A 7,502-nucleotide genomic window follows, 5' to 3' on the forward strand; every position below is an offset into this window, starting at 1 on the left:
ATGTCCCCTCCAAGATGGTGAACACCTGAAGGGACACATCTGGGTTTAAAAAACACTCTACACACAGCTCCTGAAAGCACTTGGCATGTTGTGTCAATGGACTTATCTCCCTGTAATTTTCTAGGTGTCCAGCAACACTTATCAGATAATCTTTCATTGTTTCCTGGTTCCAAAATGCTAAACAATAAATTTTTATATTTAGCCAAGTTTATTTCTGGGTCTTTTCTTCTGCTCCGTTAACCTATGTTTATTTATTTTGAACTTTCATGTATTTTAAATACCGACCTTTTAATAATTTTATTATAAATATTTCCTCTGTTTTTTAAAATAAAGTTTGAAATTATTTTGTGTATCTCCATTAATAAGTCTCTTGGCTTTTTTATTCTGTTTATATTGTCTATAAAACGTCTCACCGAGAAAAATCCTCTTTCAATAACATTTAGCCTTCCCATATGAAGCATAGTATAATTATTTATTCAAATCTTTATTTATGTATTCCAAAAATATTTTATATATTGTTTTCTTTCTAGAGATTCTGTATTTCTGGGTACCATGTGCCCTTTCATTACTTTGCCTTGTAATATGTATATATATTTTGCTTTGTGTGTGTATATAATATATATATATTCAATCATGTGTATAAAGTATTTCAAAATAAAAAATAAAAAAGATCGTAATATCTCAATTGTTTTATTCTCATGTAATGAAATGTTTTTAGTAAATTCATAAGGATGATTTCTCTTTTAATAATTTCTTTCAAGTTTCTTCATCGCAGTGCGTTCAAGAATGCTCCTTTAGCTATACTTATCTAGCATCTAATAATGTACGTTATTATGCCCTCTTAAAATGATGACATCCTTGTCTCTCTTTCCAATATTGTACTCCTCTTATTTATTTTTCACATCCAGTTACATTGTCTGATCTTTGTATTGCTTCAAACACTCATCCTCCATCTGTCATTGGAAGGGAAAATCAGGGGTTCTGATGGGAGTGTGATCCAAGCTTAGTCAGAGGTACAAAGACAGCTGAGTTTCCATGAAATCCTTTATTGATGACAGTGAAAAGGAGGCGTGGTCCCAGGTGGAGGTCGGGGAGTTGATAGGGAAGGTTTCTTCCACTATAACTGATACAGACATTAGGTTGTTAAATCCACGTTCAGTTTTGACGAAGTTAACCTTCCTTAGGAATCAGAACATTGGGCAGTACACATATAGGATTCTAAGTATCATATAGGATTCTAAGTATTCTAAGTATCTAAGTATTTTTGTACTAAATGTTCTTTAATCCTGATAGCCAAAAATGGTTGTTTTTTAAGCTCTCATGCCTTTGATTAATTTCTAAACTAAGAATGACAAAGAATTGTCTTCTGGCAATAAATATCTTCTGTCTGTTTTGGAGCCCCACCTGTCCCACCCTCCTGAGCAGTGCCTAGTCTGCACTCTACCTAAATGGCTTTCCGCTCTGAGCCTCAGTTCTCTTATTGATTAAAAAGTCATTGGACTAGATGACTGCTGTGAACTTTTGGGGATGTTGACCTATGTTGAAAGCACATTTCCTATTGGTATTAGCTGGTTGATTAATGGATTTGTTGATGATACCATCACAGAGAAATATGTTTCTGTGGGTGTGGTTGCCAGGCACTGATGAAAAGCTATGTAGGGGGGTAGAATTGAGGCTGGGCTAGAGCTGGATCTTCCAGGTTCCTTCTAAAAACAAATGTCAAGTCCAGGATTTTAGAAATAATTATTTGAACACACAGTTAAACATCACTTCTTTTGTGAACCTTTTCCAAGTATCCTTCAGACACAGAATTTCGCATGACTTCCTGAATGCTACTTTGTATACACCTCTGTTCCCTTACTTTCCACACTTCACCTGAATTATCTTTTACTTGTCCTTTGTCCCCACGAGAGAGTAAGTTCTCTGTAGTGTGGGGCTGTGGCTTATGACCTCTGTAAGGCTATAAGCCTCCAGCTAAGCCCCTGGCAGGTAGCAGCTGGTAAGAGAACTTCTGTTGAATACGTGAGTGAGACAGAGAGAGAGAGTAGGTGAGTAAATGGCTTGAAACCAGCTCTGTGGTGTAGAGCTATGCTGTCCAACATGGCAGCCACCAGCCACCTGTGGCCACCTAAAATTCACTAAGATTAAATGCAATAAAAACTCAGTTTCTCCATCACACTGGCCACATCTCAAGGGCTCGAAAGCCACACGTGGCTGGTGACTACGGTATTGGACAGCACAGATTACAGGAAATTTCCATCATGGCAGAAAGTGCTTTTGGACAGTGCCGGTCCAAACTCTTATCTGTATTACACACACACACACCCCGTGGAATTACAGGGACTCTCCGGTGGAGTTACAAGGAGGGCCATCTCACTGCAAGAAATTTAGCTGAGTACTACCAGATATGTAGGGCTCCACCGCTTTTGACGGGATGGGGGTGGGGGGAGAAGAAAAAGTTCTAGAGGAAGTAAAACGGGATGCCTTTGCTCCTAGACACCTTCTACTCCCTACTTCAAGCCCTCTTAGAGATCAGGATGCAAGGGGAGACCCAACTGCCATGATGTTAGCCAGGATTTCATTCCTTTCCCAGACAATAAGCCTTCCATTATATTCCCATTACTCTATACTTTCGATTTATAAAGGGAAACTCCCATGTCTCACATGATAAATCATCTTTATTTATTTAAGGCTGGGAAGGGGCCAAAAAGCCAACCGTCAGTGAACAGCATGCTGTAACCACAAATGCCTGCCTGGAGAGCCCTCGTGGAGTGCACGCATTCCCTGCCGATCCCAAAGCGCTCTTTGTTGGGCAATGTTTGCCAGGACATTTTCAAGTGTGCTGTGTGTTTGTCCCTGGGGCTTGACATTAAGCTCTGCTCATCCGTCACCATCTGAAGGTCCACTCCTTCAGGAGAGATGCCTGGCCACAGAGATGACAGCCCCCTTTAGCCAATTAGGGCTGTGCTCAGACACGGCCAAACTCTCCCATTCCCTTTTTGGAAACGACAAGCAACGGTTACTGCAGGCAATAGGGAAATGCAATCGCTGGATTCTTAATAAAAATTCAAAACTGCCCATGATATTCCAGGCAGCAGCTTCTATGAATGGAAGATTTTACATGAAAAAGATCTCAGAATTCTACTAAATAACAAATGCCACATAAACCATGAATTGTCACAATCTTAGGCTGGACAAATAGAAGGGGACCTTCATATCAAGAAAGTAAGTGTCCCACTATGTTTGGCCCTGGGAATCACACACCAGTCCAGGGATGGGGGCAACACATTGGGATATTGTCTAGAGGGGAACACCAGGAAAGTGACAGAAATGGTGACGAACTATTGCCTTTGTCTACGGAAACCATATTAGCTGACATTTCTCTGGACAGAAGGATGAGGATTCAAAATAAGCCATCAGGGTGAAATTATGACGAGGTAGATCGCAAACAATAAGGATGGACTCTGGCAGCAAAAAAAGAAAAAAATTACCTGGTGCCCCAAAATTTATTTGTGAAAGTAAATGCCTAAGAGTTTCAGATAACCACAAGCTCATTATAAGGCAACAGCATAATTGGAATATTAAAAATAAAAATGTAAATGCTCGTGAATGATACAGAGTGAGTGGGGGTACCTAAGAGCGCCCCCAGTGCTGAAGAACCAGTGTTCACCTCCAAGTGCTATCTTAGGAAAGGGGTTCAGAGCAGCGTGATCAGGATGGCATGGGCGGGGAGTGTTGAGTCTGGACAAAAAGTATTGGCAGCACTGATGGATCTCTGTGGACCTCTTAAGGGTCACCTTATAGGGGAGAGATTAGATAGACATTTCACCTGTATGGCTAATGGTTCTGAACAGGTTTCTGAGCAGAGAAAAGAGATGTTCTCGCGCTTTTCTCTGTGCTAGGGGCACCAAGCTAGGGGCATGATTTCATTTAGTCCTTAGGATAACTCCAGCAGGTAGGTCTTGTTATCCTCATCTGACACCTGAGAAAGCTGCTTATTAAATATCAAGCTCAAGGTCACAAGCTTGTAAGTGGCATAGCTGAGATTCAAACCTGCGCCTACCTGCCAACCAGGTCCCCTTCCTCCAGGGAGTCTCCCCTGACTATGTCTCCCCTGACTATCTAGGAAGTCTACCCCCTTGACCTTTGACCTCTCTCAGGTATCACCTTTCCTCTCAGGCTTCTCCTCCTTCTCTCTCCATCCACTCCCTGGGATCTCTCCTCCTCCCCCCTCCGCAGAACCCACATACAACGTTTCAACTTTCATCACTCGCTGTTGGTGAGTCCTAATATTATCGCCTTAGCTGACCCACTTGCCAATTTCCATTGCTCCATTTCTACCCCCAGGGCAGTTTCATCACTGTTAGGTGCACAAGGTTCTGGGATGACTGAATACAGCAATTAGCATTGCTTGAACATCTACCAGGCTCAGGGTGAAGTGGGGTGTGTGTATGTCTGGGGGGGGTGATCAGAAAGCAACCAACAGGAACAAAAAGATGCTCAGAAATCATCGTTTGATTGTCAAGGAGCACATTCTCTCCATAATTAGCTAGCACTCAGTCCCCGCCTTCCAGGAATTCCCCGTCCATTGGGAGAAAAAAGACAAAGACACACTAACCAATAATTCAGGAATTGTGAAGTGACGCATGGGAGCACAGAGGGGGAAGAGTGAGGGTCTGCAGAGGTGTCACGGCCAGTGTTCTGGAGGAGTTTGAGGGGGCAGACAACATGGGGAGGGCTTTCCAGGCAAAGTCACACTGGAAATAGAGGGTGTGGGGACTTCCCTGGCGGTCCAGTGGTTAAGACTCTGCGCTCTCAATGCAAGGGGCCCAGGTTTGATCCCTGGTCAGGGAACTAGATGCCGCATGCATGCCGCAACTAAGAGCCCGCACGCCACAGCGAAGATCCTACGTGCTGCAACTAAGACCCAGTGTAGCCAAATAAATAAATAAATATTTTTCTTTAAAAAAGAAAGAAATAGAGGGTGTGGAACTCCAGGCCTGGGGCCTGCACTGCTCAGAGATGTCAACATGTGTGGGGTGATTTGGGGTGTTAATCACAAAGGTCAAATTGTCAGCTAATAACAAGCAGAGGTGAGGTGACAGGCATTTGGAGTACACACGACTTAGGCACTCATGCTTGTTATTCATTAAGTTTGTTTACTAGAATAAGAGCACAGGGACTTTGGGAAGGGAATTTTGACTGTACCTGCTGATCAGTTATAGATGTGCTACCCTCTGATCCAGCAACTCCACGTTCGGACTCTACCTTACAGGAATGCTCATTGTTCAGCTCAGCATTTCTTTTTTGGAAACACTGGAACACTGGAAACAATGCAAATGCTTTTTGCCAAAGAATGACTTGGCAACTTATCAAACATCCATACAATGGAATATGATGGAGCTGATAAAAAGGAATGAGTTAAATACATATACATCAACATGGAAAGGTAACCATGAGAAACTGTTTTTTTTTTCAGCTGTAGATTAAAATATAGAGAGTGTAACTTCATTGTGCTTGTGTGTGTGTTCGCCCAGGAAAACATCTGAAAGTATGTCTCAAACTGTACGTAAGGGTTGACGCTACATAGGGGAGGAAGCAAAGTGGGGGGAAGGGGAGGATTTCGCTTTTTACTACACACGCTTCTGGGTTGCTTAAAAGTTTTGCAACAAACATGTAAAACTAGTCATTTAAAACATTTAAAATAACTTTTTTTACCGCGTTGCACAGCATGTGGGATCTTTCCCAACCAGGGATCGAACCCAAGCCCGCTGCATTGGAAGTGCAGGGTCTTAACCACTGGACGGCCAGGGAAGTCCCTAAAACGTTCTTGAATGAAACAAATACAAAGAAGACACTGGCCTGTAATTAAATTAAGTAAAATCTAATAAAATCTCTGCTCCATTCTTTCCCCACAGGGCCTCCCACCCACTGGATCTGAGAGCATGAACTGAGGGGGCAGACACGCAGGCAGGAACTGCAGCAAGTCGGTGCCTCCCGCTGCTGGACAGTGGTGAGTGGTGAGGGAGACAAAGTTTTGCAGTTCCAGCTGGAGGGGGGGCCCTGCAAGGGGAAGACAGCCCGTACGGAGAGATGGAGTTCTAGGAACCGACGTGTCTGATCCATTTCTGCCCTTCACCAGGCAACCTCTCTGTCATTGACTGTCCTCTTACCATCACTGTCCCATGTGCTAAGCAGACATCTCCCTTTCTCCTCCAGCCAGCATCACTCCTGGGGCCTGGCTTCTAACGAAGTCTCTCTTCTAACATAGCACATATACACACAGAACATCAGAATCTAGAACTGCAATATTAATGAACTGTAGAAACCCACAAAAAAATGACATGGGTGCTGGACCAATGCCTAAGATCATACCGTCTCTGAGCAACTGACCATACTTTTTTTTTTTTTTTTTTTTTTTTTTTGCGGTACGCGGGCCTCCCACTGCTGTGGCCTCTCCCGTTGCGGAGCACAGGCTCCAGACGCGCAGGCTCAGCGGCCATGGCCCACGGGCACAGCCTCTCCGCGGCACGTGGGATCTTCCCGGACCGGGGCACGAACCCGTGTCCTCTGCATCAGCAGGTGGACTCTCAACCACTGCGCCACCAGGGAAGCCCTGACCATACTTCTTAAATGCACCTGCTAGCCTTGTACACATCAAGATTTTGAGGACTTATTACAAGACCATACCATGCATTCCTCCAGTCTTTTACCAAGACTCTTACTCTATGCCAGGCTCTTTGCTAGTATATTAGTTAGCTATTGCTTTTGGCTGCTAGTTACAGGGACCCAAAATAAGAGTGTTTTAAACAAGCTATAGGGGGTATTTTTCTCTCACATAATAGGAAACCCAGAGGTAGGGAGTCCAAGACTAGTATGGTGGCTTCTTGATTTCATTAAAAACATTCTGTATTTCTGCTTTATCTTTTTTCCACCATTTTTATCATGTGGCGTCCAGTCTCAAAATTGCCTCATGATCACAACATGGCTGCTGCACTTCCAGTCATCACACCTAAAGTCCAGTCAGTGGGGAGGAGGAAAAGGAAATGACAATAAAGGCATACTTTCCATATGAATCAATCTCTTTCAAAACAACTTTAATGGAAACTTTACCCAGTTTTATTTGTATCCCATTGACCATCTCTATGTGCAAGGAGAATGGGAAATGTAGGTTTCTACTACAGCTCCTGACAATACAGAGGTTCTGTCAGTAAGGAAGAAAAAAAAAGAGATACTAAGAAGACATTTCTCACAGCTGGGCCCCATGGGTGATGCAGAGATTAAGACCCTGCTCTACCCTCAAGGAGTTCAGGCTTCAGGGAGGACAATTTCCTTCCAAAATGGTTAAAAGAATAATTACATCTTGAGACAGAAACTTTCATCTCGAGAAGGAGACTCTGTAATTTAGGATGGCATTATCCCAGAAGATTCTAGACTGCAGAGAATTTTGCTGAGTTTGTTTTCGTTCACTAAGAATTGTGTTTCTGTCTTTGAAATCTGCT

The sequence above is a fragment of the Aethalodelphis obliquidens genome, unplaced genomic scaffold, assembly GCF_003676395.1.
Source record: "Aethalodelphis obliquidens isolate GAN/ISIS:26980383/991018 unplaced genomic scaffold, ASM367639v1 scaffold65, whole genome shotgun sequence".
Taxonomy (NCBI): Eukaryota; Metazoa; Chordata; class Mammalia; order Artiodactyla; family Delphinidae; genus Aethalodelphis; species Aethalodelphis obliquidens.